Genomic DNA, 24964 nt, shown 5'->3' on the forward strand with positions numbered 1-24964 from the left:
TCTGTGGAAGGCAGGTATAAAGCCTTCTCCACATGCACCTCTCATCTGATTGTTGTCACCATATTCTACAGCACCACCATCTACATGTACATGATACCAACTTCTAAAAATTCTGTCAATCAAAACAAAATGGTCTCTGTGTTTTATACTGTCACCCCCCCAATGCTGAACCCAATGATCTACAGTTTGAGAAACAAAGATGTGAAGATTGCTCTGCTGAAAATTACACGGAGAAATATTTTTGATTAAACAAATGAATGGTAAAAATTATTCGCTTTCCTTCTCTGGGTAACCTTGGTAGAGAGTAATACATGGCCTTTGGAAGTGGAAGGGTAGTATAATCAATGGGACATGGTCCTCTGAGCTTGGTGATGATCTATGTGTTCATTGTTATGTTATGTTATGTTACCTCCATTTTTTAAGCGCACAGCTGCCCCAGCTAAGGGGCATCCCGGCGCTGCGCCTGGAAAGAAACACAACACGCACCAAGCAAAAGAAAGAATCCAGAGTAAAAAGGGCTAACAGCTGTTTGGAAAGATATACGTTTTTACGGCTTTCCTGAATGTCAAAAGGTCATTGAGGGCACGCAAATGGGCAGGGAGAGAGTTCAAGCACAGTACCAGTTGTGGATCATTGATACATGTCCTTACCAGCCACCAGCACATTAAAACCACCTTTTCCTTCAGATGCATGAGGGTGCACATTTGGATTCATAATGCCGATTAAGTATTGTAAAACACTTATGTATATTTCAAATGACCATTTTGCATTTTTCAAGGGAGCCGCATTCTGGAGGAATGCCTTAATGGGCAGTCCAAACATAATGCCAAAATCAAACATGTACACAACCTCCAACTACTGATTGAAAGCATGACCAGTATGGTATTATTAATATTTTTTAGATCCTGTTAGACATGGTATGTTTTGCTATGTTCATCATATAACAGCACTTCTTGGTTGTGGGGATTGTGGAATGTTTGTTGGTCCTGCTTGACTTAAGCAGATATCTATCTAGATGATTAAGGAATTAAAAGATGTGTTGTAGGTGTCAGGTCTACCTCAGGTTCAGAAAACACCTTTTTGTGACACTTTTGGAGAGAATAAGAAAATGCTAATCTGAATTATTTATTTCAAAATGATTGGCATTCCTGTAGGTTTTATCACGTAACCAACTCAAACTAGATTAGAACAGTATTCTCCATTGGGCTCTTTGGTGACATTCAATCCAAATAATAAATTTTCTGAACAAGTGAAAGAAATACTAAGAAATTATTTCCTTGGGCATGTTCATAATGGTCATATTTTTCCTTTTCATTTACCTGAAAGTGCCAAATTATTTTATTATTATAGAAAAATCTCTCTCATCATTGCCTTTATTATTGTTTTAGTGGAACTTCTTACATATTTGCATTCACAGTAACAGCTGCACAGATAGAGACACGTTTTCAGCATAGACAATTTTGACTTTTTATGAGTCAACAGTGAATGCTGTTTTTTCTATTTAAAAATTATAACAACTCAAATACCCAATAGCCCAACACCCTCTCCACCCTCTACTATTCCAGATAGTCAGTATACTATGATAGAAGCCCACATAGAAATCATGATATAATTTAAGCATCATAAATTAGGAAGAGTCCATCAGGAAAATTACACCCATTGTTAAGAATACATAATAACTGATTCATGTACAATATACAAGTATGATATTCTGAGGGGTATCTGTGGATCATTGTTGACAAGTGGCTAAAGCTCCTCTATTAGCAATCCTATGCTTGAGTTATAAAGTGTTGCCTCATGCCTTTTCTCTCACCTCTGTAGAGTTTGTATGCGAGGAACTCCATTCCATGTCTCCACCGTGAGCGAGAATAGCTTGCCACAGTTTATTGTGGTGTTCTTCTTAGCTAAGACAGTCCCAGGTCAATACACTTAGTTGAGGCTCTATGTGACTCAGGTGAGTGAAATAGACTTAGCACCATGTAATCTAGAGAATTGTTCAGTGAGCACCTGTCACACGGTACACGATCTCCATACCTTTAGCCCAGTATAGAGATAGAGAGCCACAAGACCAGACCACATCTGGTAGATCAGTATTTTATTCATTGTATCAGGGACTGCCTGAGTCCCCAGTGGAATTCATTCTGTCAAAGAGTTTCAGAGTTAGATATGGCCTTTTTAAGATACTAAATTGAATATATTTAAGATGACTTTTAAATGGAATTCTGTGTGGTTATATCAAGATCTATTGCCACTCAGTGTCATGAAATGAAATGAAAAGTAAATTTATAAAAGCGCGGTTGCTGCCCGGGGGCGTCCAAGCGCTGGGAACCAGAATAGAAGGGCGTGACAGCAGTAGCTAGCTAGGGTTTACTGAGGGGGGTTAAACAAAAATGTCTTTAGCTGTTTTCGGAATAAAGAAAGGTTGGGGTTGGAAGCAGACGTGACGGGTCCAATTCTCATTCTGCCCATACGGAAATCTTGTATTGATGCCAGTGTTGGAGATATGCTCAAGAAACTCAGTTGATCAGATTGTCTCTATCTCTTATAGTAAAGAGCGGCTTAAATACTTCAGGTTCCAAGAGCTTGTATAATCTGTACATAAGTAAGAAAATGTCCAGGAGATCTATTAATCAGCCATGATTATTGTGAATTAGCAAACATATCAGTAAATGTGGACATACGTATCCACTCAAAAAATAAATAAAAATAAATCTGGGTGGGTAACCCAAGAAGGGGAATTGAGGGTGCACAAGGAACCATGGAGTAGATGTATCAAGATTTCATTTTGCGATTTCTTAATAGCGATTTTTAAGGAATCGCTATTTAGAAATCGCAAAATGGAATGTATGTAAAAAATCGCTATTTTTAAGCTATTTCATAATCAAATTCGCAATTAAGGAATATTTTCCCATGTATTCCCATGGGCCAGGAGGCCCATAGGAATGATTGTGAATTATTTCTTAATATGCGAATCGCAATCTGAAAATTCACAATTTGAGAATAATTTCAAGGGTGCAGGGGTGTCTCAAAGACACCCTGCTGCACCCCTGAAATTTACATGTGTGTGCATATGGCACACATACATGCCCTATGGGCATGTATGTGTGTCACATGCCACCTTCACAAATGCCAAATAGGGCATTTTTAAATGAAATTGCAAATTACCACCAACTACAAGTTGGTGGTAATATGCGATTTCTTAACCCAAAATCGCAATTTTTAAAAGTCTCATACATCGCATTTAAGGAATCGCAAAATTTGCGATTCCTTAAATGCTTAAGCAAAATAAGGAATCGCAAATGTTTGCGATTCCTTATTTTGAGATTTTTTCATACATTTCAAAATATGCAAAAAAGCCTTTTGCGACTCGCAAAGGCCGAAATTCGCAAAATGCTTGATACATCTACCCCCACATGTGTTGTATTGTAAGTGCAGAGAGCACTAGAAATATGGGTAAGCTGTTCCTAATAATAGGGGTGAAGTTGCAGTTGCCTTGTGGGAAGTAGTGGTGAATGCAGGGATCCACTTTTGTAATTTGAAGGAACTAATACTTGATTCCGATACAAAATGAGCCACTAGCCTTTCAGCCAACTACTACAACTGTGCATCTAAGTAATATTGTTCAAAGTACGGGAGGCCAAGACTCTTTGATAAACGATGAAGACAAGGAATCAGGGCTACATCATTCCTCAGCCAATTTCAAGGAAACCAGAAGCATTTTTACCTCCCACACCCACTGGCAACTAAATAAAGTAAATGTTACTGCTGTTGGAGCAAACATTCACACCTCCAAACCTGTCGTCCATACTTTGCAGATGCCTGGAGTGTGATGTGAGCATTGAGATACATCTGTTGTACAGGTGGTCAATTCTTTAATAACAAGAGCATTGGTGTTGACTTTCTCAGATAGCTTTCACTGGCTCTCCAGTAATAGGGAAAAATCAAGGGCTAATACATTCACCTAGGCCTCCAGGGCCTAATGAAATTCTGCTATGGCCACCAAAATAATATCTAGTTTATTATTTCTACTTCCCAGGTCAGCATTACATTCTGTGTCACCGGTAACATTTCCATTGTAGACCGCATGAACAGCCAATATTTAGATGAAGCCAGTATACAGGTGTGTTGTGATTTGCCCTTTCAAAACTACTAAGCAAGTTGTCCAGGACATGTGTACTAGAGTGAGTTTGGAACAATGGCTTCAGGATTCCATGATCAGCAAAGTAGTAAAGAACAGTGAATAATTGTAGGCCCATCATACGCAAAGTGCAATGATCTGTCATGAGAGTCACACCAGGCACTTCCACTGGGGGTATGACCAACCTACGTAGAGAGTTCTACAGCGGATATTACAGACGTGCTCCCTACAAGTTCAACTCCCTCAAAGTGAAACCAAGGGCAGTAGAGAGATGTTAAGGTATGTTATGAATGCTCAAGAAAAGTACCAAAAATAATTTATGAGCCAGCACTTTTCCAACATCTCATACCTCAGTGCCCCTCATTGTCCAGTACCATAATCATCAGGAGCCAGCTGGTATTATGAAATCGATGGAGATGGAAGTCACAGAAAGCTCTAGCTGCCACACCATGACAGGGAAAGATGTAGGGAACTACAATGGCCACAAACAGATCTAAGAAGCTACATCACTAAGCCTCATTACACAGTTGCCCATGAATGCTGTAGTCTGATATCTGACTGCAAAACTGCTCTGAGGTGTGCAGGGATTGTACAAGCCTTGGCATATTATAGAAATAGAGGATGCAACCAATTGATATAAAGATAGGGAGGTTTTAGACTAACATCTACAAAACAAAATATTATATAAAAATGCTTTGGGTGAATCGAATACTTATTTTGTATGTGATGGCTGCTTAAATTATCATTAATATACACAAGGTTTGTGTACTAATAATATAGAATAAATAATGTTATTTTCAGGGAAAAGAGTAAGAGCCCCAACAGCAAGAAATAACTCCTGCAGATAGGAGTATCTCCGACTCAGTTGTGTGATTTATACCACGCTAAATCCAAATTAGCCTAACTCGTTATAGCGAAGAGTCAGAGACACCTGCCTGTTTTCCTTTTATCCTAAGGGTGTAGATTACCAAATACCTTCTTAGGGTTAGGGAAACCTTTCCAGGTGTGTCCCTCTGTGAGAAAATTAGGTGTATTATACAGTGTAGTTGTGGGGCCTCGCTTTGTAATACACTTATCAACCCCTTTAGGACCAGTAGTTTTAGTTTTTTAAATCTTTAGCCTAACCCTGGGTAGCTGTGGCTCTAAGAAGCAAGGCCTACACAAAGAAACACATGTGAAAGTTTCTAAATAGCACCAAAGCAATTGAAGAAGGAATCAACAAGACACCAAAGAAATCTTACACCAAATATTGAAAATAAACTGTATTTGTATGTATTTTTAGACACCCCAGCAAACATTTCTACCAGAGGGTTACAGAAATATAGATTGTACAAAATACAGTATATAAACAAATTGCACTTAACCAAAAACAAGCATTGTCAAATTCAACAAATTAAACACTTAGAAACCTTTTAGCCAAACAGTTGGGAAAGTTGCATTGCTTTTACATAGAGTTATGTTAGGTGACCAGCTTCAGTAAGGAGCCAATCAGGATCACCAACAAGGTCCCAAGAAGAGTTAGCCTTTACAGGTAAAACAGTCTCCAAGCAGTTCCAGGCAATTTTTGCTTTATGATTTTATACCTTTGCAATGAATTCTCAAATAAGTTGTCCTGATGCAAGGGATAAAGGATGCTAAAGATACTCAAGGATGCTCTTGATGTGATATGGCTGATGAGGGTCTTCCTGCAGCTACTTTTAAGTCCACAAAGGAGGGTGAGGTGGTTTAGCCACAAGGTGTACATCCCTTAAAGTCCTCTTGGTGCTGGTAAAGTTCACCTGCCTTGGGCTTCCAGTCGGCCAACATAGTGCTCACAGCCAAATCCTTCTCTGGGCATTACTCAGCTCTGGGTGCCCAAGCTTCACTCTGAAAACTCTCTGATGCTCAGCGAACTCGTGGACAACTTTGTGCATTGGATCATTTTCTCTGGTGCTGCACGGTAGATGTTGGTAGCAGTCTGAAGATTCTGAGCTACCAACTTCCCCTCAAAGGTTTCTCAGACATTGTGGCCTTGTGCTGTGGACATGAGCTCAGCCAAGTGACACTTGGAGTCTCTTTGATTTTGCTAGGATTCGGAGATTACTTCTCATGATTAGGACACAGCAGATACATCCCTCGTCTTTGCAGCCACCATGTTTAGCAGGTGCAGTTCACACTGTTGATGTCTCTCTTTGCCTGTTCCACGATACAAGATGGTGGTACTTCTATAGTCTTTCTTCCAGTCCAGTTTAAATGTGACTTCTGCGTGTAAGGGCAGCATATTTACATTTTCAAGGTGGCCACAAGGTAGATTTGGTCAGTAACCATCAGGCTATAATGATGCTTCCCTCCTGATGACTAAGTGTTACATCTGGCTATACCATGATCTCCCCCCCCTGTCCAGGAAACTGCTGGTCCAAGGGCTTATACTGTCCTGGCTGGACTATGGTAACGCCGCCTACCTCGGCGCTCCTGAATTTACCTTGACCAAGCTCCAACGTGCACAAAACGCTGCGGCAAGGCTTATTTTGAATCTCCCTCCCAGAGCCTCTACCAAACCGGCCCTCAAAGCTCTGCACTGGCTTCCGGTGCGCCAGCGAGTGGAGTTCAAGGCCCTGTGCACCACGCACAAGCTCATCAACGGGGCTGGCCCTGCCGCCCTTAAAGACATGGTCATTCCTTACAAAGCCACCAGAAATCTTCGATCTGACAGTGAACATCTGGCCATAGTCCCAAAATTTAAGAAGTCACGCACCGGTGGCCGCCGCTTTTCGGTCAATGCATCTTCAAAATGGAACGCACTTCCTCGCAATCTGCGCCTTGAACCCTGCCACGCTCTTTTCCGCAAAAAACTTAAAACCTTCCTCTTCCCCAAATAGTCCCCTGGTCCCCCCTCTCCTGGATCTCACAACCTCATAGCGCGGGGATGCCTTCGGGTCACCAGGCGCTTTACAAGCCACAAAATAAATAAATAAATAAATAATGATGCAAAGATTTACCATTCTACCCACTCCCAACATGGCAGAACCCTTCTTCCATTGTCCAAAACTCCTTAACCTGAAACAAGGTGTGGCTACCAAAGGGGCTACTCCCCTCTGAAAAACTGGTTTAATAACAGGCTACCGTACCCCTCTCCTTTGGGTGCTGGCTAGTCTGCCTAAGCAAAGGGCTAGCCCTCTCTCAACTGTCCCCAATTTGTACTTCAAAGTCAACTTCAGCTTTATAGTTTGCCTTTTGGGCAAACTCCCATGTGGCTTCCTGCAGAAGGGAGGTAACATCTATCTCCTTTTCAGGCTCTTTTCCTGGGAGCCATTAACATGTCTCCCTACGAGGGCAGAACGCTGTTTTATGGACAAAATAATTTTCTAATCTCTAAGGGCACAGGAGATTGAAGGCGACAAAGTGGCAACTTTAGTAACATTGCACACTGTAACTTTTAACATTAATTTTCAGTTTGAATCAGGTGGGCTCAATGTAAGGAGTTGAATAATACTTTGGTCACACCATTCAAGAGTTAGCGCAACTGAAGGATCATTGTGTAACCCTGCCCTTGCCAACAGGGTGAGCAAGTCTTTCCACAGTAAAAAGGCTTTCCAGTAAAATACATGTTCTGACCAAGAAATACGCAGTTGCAATCGTAGGTTCACTGTGTGCATACACACATTAGACTAGTCCTAATGAGTGAATTGGCTCCCATTTTGTGTCTGCTGTAAGAGCCTAATTCACTTCACTGAGGTAGAACAGTCGATCCTCCCAAGCAGAGCTGAATACAGCTATGTCCTCAAGATTTGCTGCATTAAAGCTTTCCAGACCTGAAAGCAGTAGATCCACCAACCTCTGGAAGGTAGCAGGTGCATTTCCAACCAAAAAAGTATCACTTTAAATTTAAAAAGGCCGTCAGGTGTGGAAAAAGGAGTCCTCTACTTAGGTCCTGGTATGAGGGATATCTACCATTAACCTGGTGCCAGGGCAAAGGTACTCATATATGTTCCATCCCACAACCTATCAAGAGCTCTGGTTTGAAGTGGGAATCAGCTTGGTAACTGCCTTAAGGTCCCTGGAGTCCACACAAAGCCTCATCACAGGTGTCCCTCCTTTGGAATTGTGGTTGGGTTCAAGAACCTCTTGGCTGGACCATGAGGGCTCAACCACCCCCAACTACAGCATTTTAGTAACCTCAGCCTGAATGCTTGCCTTGACCTGGAAGCTTTCACTAGGTTCTATATCATGTGTACACCATATTGTCAGACCTGGGGTAATAGAAATAAATGAAAATTCTGTAAACTGCCTCATTAGCTGATAGCAATCACTTTGCTGTTGTTCTGTAACAGTAAAGTAGAGCACTACTCCTTCCACACTTGGGCATTGGAGTAAAAGAGGTCTGAATGTGGGTTACTCACTTTTCCCTCTCCTCTATCAGTCAGTAACAGCAGGGTGATGTCTATCCTGTCATGGTGCAGCTTCTGCCTATTCACATGGATTACTCTGCAAGGACATCTGGGGGTATCCATGTCTACAAAGTAGGTGACTTCACTATGCTTCTCTATGATTGGGTATGGTTAGTCTACTTGTCCTGCAGTGCTCTGGGACCCACTCAAACCTTCTTGGTTTGTACTTAAACATGGTCATACTGGTGCTTCACAAGCTCCTGGTTGGTCATTAGGTGCTTTTTTGAGTACCCAGCCATCCTGGAGCAAAGGTCAAGCACACAGTTCACTATCTCTTACTTCAATTACTTGAAGGACCTCTCCTAACCCTCTCTAAACAAGCTTAGCAGACCCTTCACAGGGTGTCCAAGACGCAGTTCAAAGGGAATGAACCCAACTACTTTTTTGGGGGACTTGCCAGTACGTGAATAGTATGCATGGGGAAAGGTAATCCTATCTCCTCCTGAGTTTCTCATGACTAATGGATTCATTGAATTTTCCTAACTAGACCATTGTCTTAGGGATGGTAGGCATGGTGAACTTGTAATTCACACTACATTCATCCCATTTAGCCTTCAGATAGGTAGACATACAATGTGTACCCCTATCTGAGATTACCTCCATATGGAATCCAATCCTGGTAAAGAAACCAAGGCGAGGTCTAGCCACTGCAGGGGCAGTGACTTCCCTAAGGGGAATAACCCTGGATATCTTCTGGCATGGCCCAATACCACCAAGAATAACAATTCCCTTTTCTATGGAAGGGACTCCTGCTCCCTAAAATGCTGCCTAGTCTGTCAAACCTTCCACCTTAGGGTTGGACTCCTTTTGGCCCAATGGAGCTTCGGGTGAGATTTGCTGTCTGTCAGCCCCTTCCCTTGACTACTATTTCAGGCTCTATGACCATGACCCCTTGACTCTCTCTCTGGGACATCTATGTTTTGGCTGTATGGCTTTATTGTAAAGCTGAATCAATACATCAAACTTGACTTGACTTGGGTCTTTGTGGCTATCCTTCTTTGTATCCGTATCCCCTCTTTCCCCTGAAGGGGGCCTGATCACCTTTCTTTTGGTCACTTCCAAGGGATGTCTTATGTTTAAAATCACTCATCAGAAGTCTTGCCCAGCTCCATGGGTCTAGACAGCTTAGAGTGACACGCATGCTCTTTTAAAATGTAAAAATGTGCTCTTTGAATATTTAATTATAGAGCCCTTTAAATGTGTCTACTTTGTTAATCCAACCATCTAGTGCCTTAACTGAAGTGTCAATAGAGTCAAACCATGTCTGTGCATTCCTCTTCTGAGTTGCCCTTACCTTCTGTCCATAAACATCAGCAGTCAAACCTTACAGCTCTAGAAGCGCTGCCATCATGTGTGAGGAGGACATAGCTAGCTCATCCTCAAATAGTAGGAGTCTGTCCCTGCCAACTACAGGTACTAACTCCTCTTGTAGTGTTCCCCAGAGTTGTGCACCAGCTATCTCATTTTGAGAGCTCTGCCGTATGAGGCCAGCCACTTGTCTATGTCACCCCTCTTGACATAACTAGGGACAATCCCTTTCAGCAATCGGACATCAGGGGCACCCTTGTCAGCATCAACATGGCTAGGCTACCACCAGCTAAAATTTGAGATGTCTGTTAACCCTACAAATATCCCGTCGTGCTGTCATGGATTTTCTTCTGAAGGCACTATAACATTGGTGAGCTGCCACCATGTTTTCAGGCATCACATTTCTTTAAAAGATACTCCACAAATTAAAGCTTGCTTTAGAAAAGCAAAATTAAAAATAAATGTCCCTGTCAGGCATCAGATTGTCCTCCTGTATTAAGGTGGGCTGTCTGATGCACTTATACCAATGGCCTTGGGACCATCAGGCTGCCGATGTAGGGTTTCCAATGGAAGAGCCAGCTGCTGTGCCATCATTGGAAACAAGACTGTCTGCCAGACCCAAAATAGAATAATATTAGGGTACTCTTCAACATTAGTAGCAGGCACCCTGTCCACTAAACTCAAAATCAGGCCCATACTCTTTTTTGGGAGCTTAGCACTTCAAACAGGATAAGCCTGCAATCTGCAGCAGGACAACTCATACTAAATCCAGATAACTTAGCCTGATGTGTGTGTTTACCCAGTAGCTACTCCAGCTCACTTCTCTGGCTCTTACAACCTCTAAGACACCACTTAGAGTCCATGGCCCACTCCAGCAGATGTCAGTAGCAAACTTCAGTTAATGTTTCCTGCTCATTTAAAGGAAAATGCCACTTGTCGCTTTGGATGTCCCTGCAGCCAATTGATCTTTGGAGTCCACTTCTTAGTCCTAATCACAGGTTTAGATGTGTTCCAAGCCGCTGTCTGTAAGGTGCAACTGCTTTCCAATTTACAAGCCAGGTAGATACTGGACACTCTAACCATTTGTAAACAAGATCCACGGGCAAACTATCACTTTTTTGCAGTACATCATGTGTGCCACACAGCAAATAATTGTAGAGTAATCCAGTCTTGTAGAAAATCAGGATGGCAGAACTCCTCTGACCATTGGAGGAGGCTGTTGGCCAAGCCAGGGAGTGCGGAACGAAATGAGCAGTCCCTTCTACCTCAACTACAACAGACCAGTTCTGGGATCCGATTAACCACCCACTTAAATAGTGCCATGATGTTGCTAAGGTCTCAATTTACTACTGTTAATTATTAATGGGCTGACCTCAACATGAACCTTTCAAGTCATTAACATTCTTGAATGCTGTTATTCTGTCTTTCTTCAGGGGGATGAGTTACATGCCTCACAGCCAAGTATTCCGGCCACAAGGCCAAAGTCATTGCTTCTAGTTTGAAATTCCCATGGGCATCTACTAGCAGGGTAATGTGAATTAGTCTACTGGAGCTTCAAGTAGGCCTATTCAAAAATAATGGTTCTAATTTTTATTTTGAACTGTACTTTAGATTCCCTCAAAAAGTTATTATTCTGTACAGTGAAAATATCAAATGGGGGCCTTCATTTCAAGGCCATACCAACTAGGGTTGGGCAAAACTCACATATTTCTATGTAGCACAATCAAGTGGAAATACCTCAAAATCAGGTAAGATTACATGATATTACACGAGGAGAAAGTTTGCTTTTAATGAATGAATGAATGAATGGTCAACTTATAAACTATAGATATTCATTACTGTGAAATGATGATGATTTTTAACATGTAGGATATTTGTCAATAAATATGGCGAATCCTGGTTGAAGCCAATAGGCTTGCCCTAGATTTTGAGGTGGTGACCCTTGACAACATTAACAAGCTTAGCTTAGAGGCTGTTGTGATGACACTTTTTCAAAGACAAGACAATAGGCCTTTTTTATTTGAAGTGATACCACCCTATAATGTAAGTTTTATATCAATATAGGTTAGGGCTGGGGTACTGTGATGTTAGGCATTACATTTTAGGGGTTAAATATGACATCAAAGTATCACCAAGCAATTTTTAAAATGTGATTTCCCTTTTTTAAAGAAAAAGCACTGACTGGATAGTCATTTATTGGGTGTTAGTATAGTGTGCCAGCAAATGGTTAATACTAGCCCACACCTCTTCCCCTGTGGAGGGATTGGACTGCTCTACTTTCCTAACCTGCAAAAGTCAAGAATTATAATGGAGTGCTTGGTTCCAAGCACAGGAAAGTTGTGGGCTTGTAACTTTCACAGATCTCACATCCTGCGCAAATAACCCCCAGTTTGTACAGAAACCTTGTGTGTAGTGCTACAGAGCAACCTGTAGTACTGATATATTGCTTTGCATCCCATTGACCATGTTTTAATCTCATGTAGTTACCATCCCAAAAATCCCCACACTGCTGCACTGCTCTGCCTGCTTTGTTTTTGCCTAATCTTGCATGTTTCCCCTGTGCCTAACTTTCTTTCTTTCCCAGACTTGTTTTTATTCCCTGTGCCTGTACTTGTTTTCTTGACCAGACTTGTTTTTATTCCTCTGTGCCTGTACTGGCTTTCTTGCCCAGACTTGTTTTTATTCCTCTGTGCCTGTACTTGTTTTCTTGCCTAAACTTGTTTGCTGCTGCGTCCCTGCTACCCAGCCCCCCTCCAATCCCATTCACTGCACCGTCTCCCAGCTGCTTCTCCCTCCCACATCACCTCATATGCAGCGGACGCACACAGCGGGCATGCCTCAGGCAAGCCCGTCTTCGCCTGTCCGCACCTGGACCATGCCCAGCGCCAGGACCCCTGGACCTCACAAACGCCACGACGACCGACACCGCTATGATGCCAGAACCCTCCACGCACTCAACACCGGTCGATCACACACCTGCTTCCTGGCTGCCCCGAAGTGCACCCATGGAGCTTTGACCTGCCGGAACTGCATCTTCACAAGCTTCCGCCCCACCATGCTGCCGACCAGGAAAGAACCCAACCACCTTAGATGCATCCTTCTCAACACCCTCTTCGCTCGCAAACACGCAGTTGAACTCTGAGACCTACTCGACTCAACCTCCCCAGACGTCGCCTTCCTGACGGAGACCTGGCTGAACCCCGCCTCAGCACCTGACATAACCATAGCTGTCCCGGAAGGCTACAAGATCACCCGCAGGGACCGCACCAACAGAGCAGGAGGAGAAATCACCATCGTCCCCAGGAACACTCTCAGAGTCTTGAGCAACAAAGACGACACCGGAGGAGGAGCTTTGCGGGCATCCAAGATGGTCGCGTGAGCACAGAGCTCCCCGGACCCGCGCCGCCCTTCACAAATATCCTGACAACATCCTGATTCCGAGGACGGGCTTTTGTTCGTACATCCTTGCTGATCTTCGCACACTTTGAAAAATCAAATTTGGACGCTGGTGTCCACTTTTGCATCGTCTCTACTTTTTGAGGCCCACCCCGAGGCGGACCGGGGACTCGGTTGCTTTGCGTGCCGTGGAGTAGTTGATCAACAACGGCTGCTGGGGTCCCCTCTGGTCGTCCCCTCCTGACTTTCGGTTTCGGTTTCTGCTCCCGGCTCTGATTTGCAGAGGTAAAGCCTGGCACCACCTTCGACTGGCCTGTTGTCTCCTTGCTATTTGGTACTGGCCCGGCTAACTGCCTACGACCCGGCCCTTTTGTGTCAACAATCATCGGAACTAGTCTTATTGACTGTCTGGACACTCCGCGCCCGGCCATTTTCACCAGGTCGCAAGGAACCCTTCGGGGTCCCTTTTCCAAAATGGCCACCGGACAGCCTCCTGAGAAGCGCAAGACTAAGGCACCTCTCCGTGGTGGCCAAAATCAGATTAACATCATGGATCACTTGCAAGTCAAGGGGTCGCCCGGCGCTGCGGGCCGTGCCTCGGATAATCCTAAGACCCTCTTTTCAGCGTCTTCTGACCCATCCTTGCAGGACGTCATGGGAGCCATAGCCAACATGCAGGCCTCTATGGGACAACAGTACGAGGCCTTAGCCTCCAAGATCGACACCGTGGCCGTTGACATTACGCTGATTAGAGCGGACCTGTCGATGACCAATGAAAGGGTCGAGTCATTGGGCTTGAAGACTTCTAGTCTTACTGCGGATGCCACAGAGGCCCAGACTGAGATCGGCAATCTGCGTTCCTCGCATGATCTACTGGCTTGTCGTCTCGAGGACTTCGAAAACTGGGCCCGTCGTAACAATGTGCGCCTTATTGGTGTCCTGGAGAATCCCGAGATTATTGGGGTTGACCTTTTGGTTGAGGACTTGATTGCCAACTATCTTTCTTCCACTGGACTTAGCAAGTTCTTTGCGGTTGAGCGCGCTCATCGTGTCCCCGGCGGGAAGGCTAAGCCGGGTGCCCCCCCGAGGCCCATTATTGCCAAGTTGTTTCACTTTCGGGATCGGGATGCTGTCCTTCAGGCCTCACGGGACAAGGGCCCAGTGAACTTTGAAAATGCCTCCGTTTCTTTTTATCCTGACTTTTCGCCGCTTGTTCAAAAGCAAAGACTCGGATTTCAGGGGGTTAAGAAGCGACTGCGTGACATGGGTCTCAAGTACTACTTGTTGTTCCCTACCAGGCTCTGGATTGAATTTCGGGAGCGTGTGTTCTTTTTTTGATCGCCCTGAAAACGTCAGTGACTGGCTTGACTCTCTGCCTGCAAGAAAAGAACATACTGGGCACCCCGGAGGTGCTGACAGGGGTGTGGCGGAATGAGGACTTCACCTGTGGCTCCCGGCGTCTGAACTTTTCTGCTGTTTCAGCTGAGTCTGGACTTGGGTGTTTTGTTAGGCCTAGATCAGCCTGGGGGTGGCAGGGGGTGAATGGGGACTCTTCCTCCTCCTGGGTTCTTTGCGTAGCTTAGTTTAGTAATGGGGTGACAGGCACACTGCAAGTTGGGGTGGCTTATTAGTCTTACGCAGGGGTGCAGGGTGGGGGGAGTAACATGTTCAAGCTGGGGGGCGGGGGGGTGGTGTGTGTGTGTTTTTGTGTACTCACGAGGCATCGTATTGTTTTTCTCATTCGTACTGATCGTGGAGTTCTATGTAGGTCCTGCTCTTTCTCCTTTTCGGGGATGTGGGGTGGCGAGTTGAAACTGTTATCCTGGAATGTCAATGGATTAGGGGACTGAATTAAGCGAAGTATTGTTTTGCGATTCCTTAGGCGTCACTCCCCTGATATTGTTCTCCTACAGGAGACACATTTCTTATCTTATCTTATCTTAGGTGCAATTTGTAGAGCGCACTGACGCCGAAGCTTCCTGGCGCTGGTAGACAGAATGGGTGGGTGAGGAGGAAGCGTGAGTAGCAAGTTCTAGCTGAGGGAGGGGAAAAGGTGAGTTTTTAATAGTTTTCTGAAGTTCAGGAGTGAGGTAGAAGATTTAATTGAGAGAGGAAGGAGATTCCAAAGCACAGGAGCTAAATAGGAGAAACGGCGGCCGCCGAATTTCTTAGTTTTATTCTTAGGAGTGACCAACAGATGGCGGTGGGCTGAGCGGACGTTACGTATTGGGCAGTGGGGGCGGATAAGGGATTTGGGAAACACAGGGCCAGAACGGTGAAGGGATTTGAAGGTAAGACATGCCACCTTAAAAGCTGCCCTTAGGTCTATTGGGAGCCAATGAAGGCTATGGAGCAGAGGTTTTGCGGATTGCCATCTGGGAGTTTCGGGAATCAGGCGAGCCGCCTGGTTCTGGACAACTTGGAGACGATGTGACAGATATTGTGGGAGAACGTGATAGATGGAGTTGGAAAAATCCAACCGGGAGAGTACCAGTGAGATGACGGTTTGGGTAAGTGCCGCAGGGGGAAGAAGATGGCGGATTTTGCGAATCCTCCTGAGTTGGTACATGCAGGATGACACTACCGCTCCAACTTGAGCTTTGAGGGAGAGTTCGGCATCAATGATTCTAGGACACCCCCGCGCCGCACGACCACCAGCTGTTGCGTGTGCCCCCCGCCTGCCGCTGCTCTCAGCCTCGCTGGGCCTTCCTTCCTCCTGGCCACGCCCCCCGCCATCGCTCGTTGTTCTCCCGCATTTCTTTGCTGTTCTGTTTATAGTGTAATTGTATTGTAACTGCTTTTTATTCCTATTATTGTACCTTTTTGCTTGTGTTGGTGTCTCCTCCTGTGCAGTTTTCCCCTGTAGTGCCCCCTGCACCCACCTGCCCCGCTCCCCACCTCCCGCGCCGGGAGTGTGGACACGCCCCCTTTCCTTCTGTACCCTCCCCGCTCCCGCCTCCCAGCTGCTCCTCCCTCCCTGCACTTGGCCATAAATGGCGACCGTGCGGCACAGGTGAGTGTGACCTATTCTAGGACACCCCCGCGCCGCACGGCCACCAGCTGTCGCGTGTGCCCCCCGCCTGCCGCTGCTCTCAGCCTCGCTGAGCCTTCCTTCCTCCTGGCCACGCCCCCCGCCGTCGCTCGTTGTTCGCCCTCATTTCTTTGCTGTTCTGTTTATAGTGTAATTGTATTGTAACTGCTTTTTATTCCTATTATTGTACCTTTTTGCTTGTGTTGGTGTCCCCCCCCGTGCAGTTTTGCCCTGCAGTGCCCCCTGCGCCCACCCGCCCCGCTCCTCGCTTCCCGCTGCCGGGAGTGTGGACATGCCCCCTTTCCTTCTGTACCCTCCCCGCCCCCGCCTCCCAGCTGCTCCTCCCTCCCTGCACTTCGCCATAAATGGCGACCGTGCGCGCGCGCAGCATTGACGCGCAGCGGGCGCGCCGATTGTGCGCCGAAGGCGCGCCAAAGGTAAGCCCGTCTGCGCCCGTCCACGCCTGGACTGCGCCCAGCGCCCGGACCCCTGCTCCCCACCGCCGATGCCATACTTCACAACTGACCTACGACGCCGCCACTCTCAACGCACTCAATGCCGCCGAAACCCTACCTGCTACCAAGCCACCCCGAGACGCACCAACGGACCCTTCACCTGCAAAGCCTGCCGCTTCACCTGCACCGCCCCCGCCAACTCCAACACTAGCAGCAACCACCTGAAGTGTATCCTGCTGAACACCCGCTCCGTCCACAGGCACGCCGTGGAACTCTGGGACCTGCTCGACGCAACTGCACCGGACGTCGCCTTCCTCACCGAAACCTGGATGAACGCCTCCTCAGCGCCCGACATCGCCACAGCCATCCCGGACGGATACAAGATCACCCGGAAGGACCGCATCAACCAGACGGGAGGAGGCATCGCCATCGTACACAAGAACACCATCCGCATCTCGACTAACTCCGACAAAACCTTCCCCGCCGCCGAGCACCTGCACTTCCAGATACACACCGACCCCAAGACCACCCTCCGAGGCACCCTCATCTACAGGCCACCGGGACCGGGCACGCTGTTCAGCGAAGACATCGCAGACTTCATCAGCCCGCACGCCTTTCCCTCCGCCGACTACATCCTCCTAGGGGACCTCAACTTCCACCTGGAGAACAACAACGACAGGAACACCACCGCCCTGCTGGACAACCTCGCCAACCTCGGACTCAAGCAACTGGTGGACACCCCCACCCACTACGCCGGACACACGCTGGACCCCGTCTTCTCATCCAGCAAGCACGTCTCCTTCAGCCACACCACCGGACTCCACTGGACAGACCACAGCTGCGTCCACTTCAGCTTCAGCAGAAATACGACCCACCACCAACCGCAACGGGTCCCCCGCAGCAGCTGGAGCAAGATCACCACCGAGCAGCTCACCGCCTCCCTCAGCAAGAACACTCCCACCAGCACAACGGACCCCAACGTAGCAGCCAGCAACCTCACCAAGTGGCTGACCACCTGCGCCGATGACCTGGCACCACTGAGGAACCCTCCCAGCAGACCCAGCAGCGAGAAAACCCCCTGGTTCACCAACGAACTCAAGGAATCCAAGAAGAACTGCCGCACCCTCGAGAAAGCCTGGCGGCTTGACCACACCACAGAAAACTGGACCGCCCTCAAGCATGCACCCACAAACACCATCAACTGATCCGCGCCACCAAGAAGATGGCACTCAAAGAACGACTGGACAACAACGCCCACGCCAGTAAGGAACTCTTCAACATCGTCAAAGAGTTCTCCAACCCCAGCGCCGGAACTAACGACATCAGCCCCACGCAAGACCTCTGCAACTCCCTCGCCTCGTTCTTCCACCGCAAGATCGCCGACATACACAACAGCTTTGACTCACAGACCACGCACCCTACCACCGAACCAACGCCCGCCACCACCACCCTCTGCAACTGGACCCCGATCAGCACCGAAGACACCACCCGCACGAGGAACTCCATCCACTCAGGATCACCAACCGACCCGTGCCCACACCACGTCTTCAACAAAGCCGCCGCCACCGTCGCACCCCATCTCCGAGAAACCATCAACCCCTCCTTCCACACAGCCACCTTCCCGGAGAGCTGGAAGCACGCCGAGCTGACCGCCCTCCTGAAGAAACCAACGGCGGACCCCACCGACCTCAAGAACTACCGTCCCATCTCGCTCCTTCCTTTTCCGGCCAAAGTCATCGAGAAGACCGTCAACAAACAGCTTGCCGCCTTCCTCGAGACGAACGGATCCCTCGACCACTCGCAGTCCGGATTTCGGGCCAACCACAGCACTGAGACCGCCCTGATCGCTGCCACCGACGACATCAGAACCCTGATCGACAATGGGGAAACAGCGGCCCTCATCCTCCTGGACCTCTCCGCAGCGTTCGACACGGTCTGCCACCGCACCCTGGTGAAGCGCCTCAGCAACATCGGAATCCGAGAGAAAGCACTGGAGTGGATCATCTCGTTCCTCACCGGAAGAACCCAGAGAGTCCGCCTCCCTCCGTTCAGATCCGAGGCCACCGAAGTCATCTGCGGCGTACCACAAGGATCCTCTCTCAGCCCGACCCTCTTCAACGCCTACATGAGCCCCCTCGCAGCCATCGCACGCCAACACCACCTCAACATCATCTCGTACGCCGACGACACCCAGCTGATCCTCTCCCTCACCAACGATCCCACCACCGCCAGAGCCAACCTACACGAAGGGCTGAAAGACGTCGCCTTAAACTGAACTCAGACAAGACTGAAGTCCTCATCCTGGGATCATCACCCTCCGCCTGGGACGACTCTTGGTGGCCCCCGGCCCTGGGCACCGCCCCCAAACCAACGAACCACGCACGCAACCTGGGCTTCATCCTGGACTCCTCCCTAACAATGAGCAGACGAGTCAACGCCGTTTCTTCCTCGTGCTTCAACACCCTGCGCATGCTCCGCAAGATCTTCAGATGTATCCCCACTGAAACCAGGAAGACCGTCACCCAGGCACTCGTCACCAGCCGATTGGACTACGGGAACGCCCTCTAAGCCGGAACCACAGCCAAACTCCAGAAAAGACTCCAACGTATCCAAAACGCCTCCGCACGACTCATCCTGGACATCCCCCGACACAGCCACATCACCGGACACCTGAGAGAACTGCACTGGCTCCCCGTCAGCAAGAGAATCACGTTCAGACTCCTCACCCACGCACACAAGGCCCTACACGACCTGGGCCCCAAGTTCCTCAACGACCGCATGACCTTCTACACGCCCACCCGCCAGCTACGATCGACCAACCACGCGCTCGCCACCGTACCACGCATCCGCAGAGCCACCACCAGAGGAAGATCCTTCTCCTACCTGGCAGCGAAGACCTGGAACTCCCTCCCCATTCACCTTCGACGTACCGAAGACCATCTCTCCTTCAGGAAGCAACTCAAGACCTGGCTGTTCGAGCAGTGACACACCCCTCTCCCCCAGCGCCTTGAGACCCTCCCGGGTGAGTAGCGCACTATATAAATGTCGTGATTGATTGATTGATTGAATGATTATCCCCAAACTCTTTACTGTTTTTGCAGGAACGGGGGGAGGACAGAGCTCCGCAGGCCAGAACTGCGGGCCCCAGTGGATGTGACTGAGTCCAGGGAGAAGGAGCTCAGTTTTACCGGGGTTCAGCTTCAGTTGGTTCTGGTTCATCCAAAGTTGGATGTGATTCATGGCAGTGTGGAATGTGTTGATGGCATGTGGTGAGTTAAGTGAGAGGATGATTTGTAAATCGTCGGCATAATTGTAGACGAGGGGGCGTGGCTACGCACGCAACGGGAATGGCCGCCTTGGAGTGAAGCTCCGCGCCAGGCTTGCCTTCCTGGGGCATTTATCCGAGTAATCGCCGCCTGCGGACGGCGAAAAACATCAGCGCCGCCGCCGGACGTCACCGTCGGCCTGACGGACGACTTTGGAAAAAATTGGCACACCCAGGACGCACCGGAAGATTCGCTGGGCTGCTGCCGCCTTCCTCGGTCCCTAACCCGGGAGGCGCGCAGGACAGACCGGGGCTCCACTTGAGGACGCAGGCCCAGAGGTCGGCCCGGCAGACGCACAGGCCGAGAGACGCTGGGAGGGAAACATGCTCGGTCTATCGCACCAGACCTGCTCTGCACAGTGACCATACCAACAGGCCATTAATCACCAAGGTATCACGCCGGCAGTGCGGCTTCGCGGAACAGAGCGATGCCGCCCTGCCACACGCGACCAAGCGGCGGCTGGTGCGGCCCGACACACCGGCCACTGAGACACACTGCAGCCCAGCCACCTCGCTCCCTTGTGGGGTAGACAACAGCAACGTGGCAAGGCAAACACGGAGACCCGGCGACAAGATCTGCGTGGCGCGCCCACGTGGCTGCAAGTGCCGGTAAGACCGCGAAAATACCCCCGGCCCAGCCCCAGGACCGGCTATGTGACCACGTGCGCCTTGGAGGTGCTGCTGAGATCCCCCGTAGCCTGCAGTGGTGTCTGATCCTCCGCGACGAGCCGTGCACCTGCCCTCTACCACGCACTGGCCAGATAATACCGGCCCGCCACACGCTGCGGATCACAACCGGGGGTTGTGTCGCCACGGGGACCGTCCACGCTATACAGCACACGCCTGTCCAGCGGTCGGATTGCTGACTGCACGACCCGGCCTTCTGAGGACGATGTGGACTGCTCGGCCGAGCCCGAGGGAGTGACGCAGATGTCTAACGGGCCCAAAACGAGAACTGACGCCAGCAACGCTAACCAGAAGGCCAAGATGGACAAAGCCGGGAAGCACACCGATTCGGACCAGATGGCGGCCAAACTGGACACTATGCTGGCAGCAATGGAAAGACTTGAGGAGTCACTGAGCCTAACCCGCACCTCCCTGGCCACCAAAATCGACAGCGTAGTCATCGATCTCACGCACCTAAGAGCAGATCACAAAAAGCTGGCGGAACGCACCACCACCTTGGAGGACACGCTGCAGACACTTCAACCCCGTGCGGACCAGTCGCATAAACACATCCAGGACTTGCTGAACAGGGTGGAGTTCTTGGAAGACAGGGCTGAGGATGCGGAAGGCAGGACCCGCAGAAACAACGTGCGCCTGGTCGGAGTTCCGGAGAAATGGGAGGGGAGGTCCCCAGAAGTCCACATGGAGCAGTGGCTACGAGGCCTCCTGCCGGAAGGATCGCTCTCCCCACACTTCGTGATTGAATGGGCTCACAGGGTCCCCACTAAGCCTCTGGCGACAGGCTCCAACCCAAGGCCCATGCTAATCCGTATTATGAACTATCGAGACAGAGACACCATACTACGAGAAACCCGCAAGCTCCAGGAGGTCCGAATAGAGAACGCATCGGTGATGTTCTTTCCGGACTACACTGCACAGGTCCAGCGGCAGAGACATGACTTTCTCGCAGTGAAAAAGCGACTGAGACAGGTGGGCCTCCAGTACTCCCTTCTCTTCCCTGCGAAGCTAAGAGTGGTGGCGGGAGAGCGGACTCATTTCTTCACGGACCCCATGGAAGTGGAAGCCTGGCTAGACAGCGGAGTCGACACAGAACCCAAAACGGCGACGGGTCCTGCGTCACGACGACAATCCGGCAATCACAGACGGCGGCGACGACCCCGCCGGAATTCTCAGCCGAATACACGTGCGGCGACTCGGCCTTCCCCTCCTGCAGATGCCAGATGACAGGAGCAGCGAGATGCCCTCCGCCTCGTAATGGAACTCAGCGGCTCCCCGAACAGAGCGAGGTGGCCAGTGGCGGCACACGAGGCCTCCAGAGCGACGATGAAGCCATATATGGAGTGCCAGACTCCCCGACCTCGGATGTCCGACCTGATGTCACCCCCCAAACAGCGGACTACATCAGCTGATCAAGCACCGGATGCAACTCCCCACGGAAACGAATGCAAGTGACCAGCATGGCGGGCCTACGAATCCACAACCACAATGAACCCTGTGCGTAATGGCGGACTGCACGTGGAATGTGAGAGGTATACACACACCATCCCGACGCTACCAAATCTACTCATGCCTCAAACGCCACCACATTCAAATTGCCCTCCTGCAAGAAACCCACCTTAACAACACAGAAATTGCTACGCTGCGACGCAGGTGGCGCGGACAACTTTATGCTACAGGGTTCTCATCATACGCCCGAGGTACGCTGATATGGGTCAGGCCGGGCATTCCTTGGACCACACAGGATGTACATATAGACCCCGAGGGCAGGTACGTGGCTATCCACGGCAAACTAGATGGTAACCCAATGGTAATCACTTCAATTTACGCGCCTAACACGGGGTTAGCAGATTTTCTTGCAGACTTGTCACGCACACTAGCCCCCTGGCACGGGGTCCCATGGGTCATAGGCGGGGACTACAATAGTTCGCTAGACTTGACACTTGACCGTTCTCATCCTGCATTACCCAACTCACAAGCTCAGGCCACCACGAAGGCGCTACAGGCGTGGTCCGTGCAATGGGGCTTGCAAGATGCGTGGCGTTCTCGCAATCCGCACTCCAGGGTCTACTCATATTATTCGGGGGCGCACACCCTGCATGTCCACCTTGATCGCTTCATGGTCTCTAGTGAACTCTTGCCCATTATCACGGACACATGTTACATGGGACGCACGCACTCTGACCACAACCCGCACCTCCTAGACCTGATGTGGGATCACCCTCGACCACCAATACCCACATGGCGGTTGCAACCCGATCTCTTACTAGACGCCACGTTTAGGGGTTCCATCAGCGCACAGACGGCACAATATTTTGAAGATAACACAGGCTCGGCATCGACACCTCAGATTGAATGGGACGCGTTCAAAGTGGTCCTTAGGGGACAATGTCTAGGCACCCAAGCACACTCCTGGCGACACTTAGAAGCAGATCTCAGGCGCATTGAATCTGACCTGCTACGATTGGAGCAGTCTGCGACCGGTGGCCCCACCGCGGAATTAATACAAACGCGGGCGGAGCATGACACCCTGATTGACAGATTGAAAAATGTCAATTACCAGGCCCACGCAGCCCGCACTCACCATTCTGGCGACAACCCAGGCAAGTTGTTGGTGTGGCTGATTCAGCGCGAACAACGTGTCACGCCGGTGGCAGCGGTGCAATCGATAGCAGGCCCGGTGGTGTACACACAGGCGCGGATACACGAGGCCTTTGTGGCCCATTACAGCGCGTTGTACAAATCCCGACTACTGACTGCACCGTCAGTAATAGCCGCGTACTTGGAGGACATCATGCTGCCTACCCTAACGGACGAACAACGAGAGGACCTAGGGTCACCGTTGATTGCGGAGGAACTCCGCGACGCCATCTTTGCCCTCTCGAACGGCAAGGCGCCAGGCCCTGATGGGTTGCCAGCGGAGTACTATAAGGCATGCTCGGACATCCTAACTCCAGAGCTCTTGAGGGTGTTTGCTGCGGCACTGGAAGACTTAGATCTACCCCTGTCCATGAATGAGGCAACATTAGTGTCCCTCCCTAAGCCGGGTAGAGATGAAACACTGCTTGGCTCATATAGGCCCCTGGCGCTGCTAAACACTGACTACAAGGTACTGGCCTCGACTCTCGCTCGACGACTGGCTGGACTGGTGCCCGGCTTGATACATAATGACCAGAACGTCTTTGTACCCTCCAGATGCACTTCCCAAAACATCCGTAGACTATTCAGAGTACAACAGTATGCAATTCAAGACTGGCCCAGGTCGGGATGTCTAGTCCTGGACCTGGAGAAGGCGTTCGATTCGCTCGAATGGCCTATTTGCTGGCAGTGCTACGCAGATTCGACCTTGGGGATGACTTTATCGAACTAGTGGGATTGCTGTATAGACGCCCGGTGGTGCGAGTCCGCACGGGCAGGATACTCTCTGACGCCATTAGAGTGCAACGCGGCACCAGGCAGGGATGCCCGCTATCCCTGCTACTTTTCTCATTGGCCATAAAACCCCTTGCTGCGCTACTACGCGCAGAGGGCATGCACTGGGGGATCCCACTCGCAGATGGCATACACGCGGTCTCGCTATATGCGGACGATCTCCTTTTATACATCAGGGACCTCACCCGCATACCTCGAAGCCTCTCGGAGATCTTTCAATCCTTCGAGACCATGTCAGGCCTCAAGGTTAATTGGGCCAAGTCAGGTGCATACTCGTTCAACCCTGACATCCCTGACCCCGGAGTCACGATCAATGGGGAAAGGCTGCCATGGCACCACACAACGTTCAAATACCTAGGAGTATTTATCTACAGGACACCACAAGATGTACTGGACGGTAACCTGACACGCGCCATCACGTCTATAAAATCCCAAATTGCCTTTTGGAAATCCCTACCACTCAATGTCCCGAGCAGAGTGACACTGACAAAAATGATTGTACTCCCCAGACTCTTATACTACTTCGCCAACCTGCCAGTGTACGTACAGGCGCGCACCTTTAGAGAACTGGCCTCCATGGTTAGAGACCTGATATGGAACACGGGCCGGCCTAGAGTAGCCCTCCGAAAACTATATGCCCCAGTCGATGAGGGAGGCCTTGCGGTACCGAACCTCAAACTTTATTATCTGGCAGCCCAGCTACAATGGGTCACCGCCTGGCTAGCAGGAAACCACCTGGGAGACACTGCCACGAATACGGACATGTAT

This window comes from Lissotriton helveticus, chromosome 6, assembly GCF_964261635.1.
Source record: "Lissotriton helveticus chromosome 6, aLisHel1.1, whole genome shotgun sequence".
NCBI classification, from domain to species: Eukaryota; Metazoa; Chordata; class Amphibia; order Caudata; family Salamandridae; genus Lissotriton; species Lissotriton helveticus.